The sequence below is a fragment of the Triturus cristatus genome, chromosome 1_2 (assembly GCF_964204655.1).
Source record: "Triturus cristatus chromosome 1_2, aTriCri1.1, whole genome shotgun sequence".
NCBI classification, from domain to species: domain Eukaryota; kingdom Metazoa; phylum Chordata; class Amphibia; order Caudata; family Salamandridae; genus Triturus; species Triturus cristatus.
This window is the reverse complement of record NC_140580.1, coordinates 618,859,539-618,862,679: the sequence shown is the minus strand read 5'-3', so window position 1 is coordinate 618,862,679 and position 3,141 is coordinate 618,859,539. Positions and strand designations below refer to the sequence as shown.

At 45.1% G+C, this 3,141-nt stretch overlaps 1 non-coding gene across 1 annotated transcript; it reads left to right on the top strand.

The window, feature by feature from the left end:
- Window positions 1-947: 947 nt before the first annotated feature.
- Window positions 948-1,079, top strand: LOC146867735 (small nucleolar RNA SNORA26). Its single transcript, XR_014968929.1, has one exon. It is a non-coding gene; the product is annotated as a small nucleolar RNA SNORA26 (small nucleolar RNA).
- Window positions 1,080-3,141: the final 2,062 nt, after the last annotated feature.

The window sequence follows — 3,141 nt, the reverse complement described above, 5'->3', positions numbered from 1 at the left end:
CGCACCTGGAAGATGGAATTTAAATAGATGAAAACAAAACAAACAGCTCATCCTATTCTCAATCACAAAGCCAGGCTGCATCGGAGCGTCAGGTGCTTCCACATCCAAAAGTGGACAGAAGATGTTCATGCGGAGGTACAATGCACTGGTTATTCAACTTTATAGGAGAAAGCATCAGTAATTTAAGTGGGCCGGGTCCTGCCAGTGCTCAGCACTGGCAGTTCTAACTAGCAGGTGCTGAGACGGGTCCCTCTCAGGCTCTCCATTTTTGCCCCAACCCTCTGAGTGAAAAAAATCTCAACTCTGCAGCAGTACCACTGTTCAAATCCTTTGATGTAAGTTCAGAGACTCGTTTTAGTTCTTTTACAGTCTTATCGTTTCAGAACTGAAGCATCTTTAATATTATATACAACAAAGTCATAGTTGTTGCTTATTTATTTTATACAACCATTAATAAAGCCAATAGTCATGGCTTGATGTAGGTATGATGTTACTTGTAGTATCATATACCTGGATGCAATCACAGAAACAGCAAAATACTCAGCAGGTGGCACACTATGCTAAGCACAAACTAAGCACAGATTTTTAGCTTCAGTTCTTTTAAGCCACGCCCTTAATTACATCAGCCACGCATTTCTTTTTTTTTTTTACAGAGTATTATATAGCGCGAACTTGACCCGAATCGGGTATCAGAGCGCTTTACATAGCACCAGTTGCGTTACATGAGGACACATTCATTTTTTTTTGTTAGGCACGGGGAGATTAAGTGATGTGCCCAGAATCACAGGATGTTCAGTGTCACTGCCGAGACTCAAACTCAGTTCCCCAGATTCAAGGTCAACTGCCCTAGCCGTTAGACCAACTCCTCTCACCAGTTTGACAGACCCCCAGTTTTTTAATCCCACATAAAGCCCTGTTTTTCACCACCATTCTGGAACCAATCTTGCGACTCCCTTTAAGTTCGCATTCAGAGCATATTGGGCTTTGTAATGGCGAACACAAGGGGAAAGAGCATTTCTCACTAAAACCTGGAGATGGTGATTCACACGCCTCTCTGGATCCTGTCGTGAGGTACATTAATTCATGCTAAGTGCTATTAAGGTCTCCCGTGTTCAGCTTTCCACACACTGCCTGCCACACATACTACCTACCTCCTCCATGTCCTTCTGCTCACACAGAGATTGCGCCATAGAAAATGTCTTCCACGAGCACCCGTAGATAATAATATTTTATTAACTGATATAACCACCGAAGGCCCTAATATCATATTAAAAACAAATCTTTGGACTATACCATTTCCCGCTGAAAGGCAATATTTCTCTCCATGTGTTCCCATACCTGGAGTGTCACGCAGTTTGGAGCTCACTTGCCCTCCATCTTAAGGAACAGTAGATGTTTCAGCGCCCAGGCTAATATGCTGCATTGCTAAATATATATAAGGTCCCAAACGCGAGACCGATGCATTGCAAATGCTTGTTTTAGGCAGTTATTGTTATAAAATTCTCACATATAGTTCCTTTTCGAAAGGGGAGAGAATTTGAGTCAGGGATTCTTTGTGACTGAGTGAGGTCTCCATTAATTTCAGACACATTCTGCTTCTTTTTAAAGGAGAAACTATGGACCTTATTTACAAGCCCCTTGCGCCACCCGTACGTCACTTTTCCCATGTTAAAATGATGCAAAATTGGCGCAAGCGGGTTTGTAACTAAGCCTCTATTTGTTTTCTGCACATTTAGGGGCATATCAGCAACAACCGGTGACAATTATCGCTGAGCGCACTTAGCGCTAGGATAATTATCGCCGGCTAGCGTGGGTTTTTTATCACTGAGATAGCGTGCTATTAGCAACGCTGTTAGACCTGGCACCTTGGCGTGAGTCTCCCTTCCACTTTTTTGTCGCTGTGCCTCATGTGTTTTGCTGGTGTTAGCTGCTCAGAGCACTGTGCCACTGCCAACCAGTGCCACAGTGCAAGTGCTCCCTATTTAAAATGTATATGTTGGTTGGATTCGATGATTGGCTTATTTGGTTTACTGTCAGACCCCAGTAAAGTGCACCAGGAGTGCCCAGGGCTTGTAAATACAAATGCTGCTGGTGGGCTTGCAGCACTGATTGTGCCACCCACAGAAGCGGCCTGGTAAAATGTATCTAAGATCTGCCATTGCAGAACCTGCGTGCAGTCTGGTACTGTCATGCTGACTGGGTAAGTGCACACACTTGCCAGTCCCTAAACCTTCCCTTAACTTCATATCAGACACTCCTATGGTAGGCCCAAGGGCAGGGTGCATTGTGAGCATAAGGTAGGACAAGCCCTGATGTGTGTGGCATGTCCTAATAGTGAATTACAGCCATTTTCGTTTTTCACTATTGTAAGGCTACCTGTTCTCCATAGGCCAGAATGGGCTGTTAGAATTGTTACATTCTATGATCCTAACAGACCCAGGGAACATGGTAGAAATTCGAGTTTAGTATGCCTGAACTCAGAATAATAAAATACATCTTTTAGTAAAGTTTATTTTAATATTCTGTGTTTGCAAATACCACTTTTAGAAAGTTGGTATTTGCTTGCCTGACCATTTCAGCCCGCCTCTGCTATGATGTGTATCTGCCTGTCGGGTTGTGTGAGTGACAGGGCTGGGGAAACCCAGAGGGGCAGGGTTAGGTAGCCTGGTGGTGAATTGGAAGATTGGCAGTCAGATGGGTGGGAGGAGTACACCTGGGCTCTGAATAGGGTTGTGCTCTGCTACCACAATGCTGGCTCCACCTCCTGCGGAGCGGCTGATGTCTCTGCCCTGCACCCTGAATAGAAAGGCAGAGTCATGTCAACAGAGTGCTCAAGAACAGGTTTGGACTGGGCAAAGGCCCCTCAACCCCAGAGGAACAAAGGAATTAGGGGTTTAAGTATTGGGACCCTGCTCCCAAGAAATTAGATCCTGCTGAAACAAGAAGAACCTCTGCCAGAGGAGAAGGAACTGGGAAAGCTGTAGGAGGAGTACTGTTCCTGACCTGGGGGATTGACCTGCAGTGGTTGCCTTGCTGCTGAAGGAGAGGAGAAAGACTACTAAAGACTTTGCTTCAACTTGTGCTTTAAAAAGATCTCCAAGGGCTTGAACTGAGCTTGCCCCCTGAACGAAGTCCCAGGAC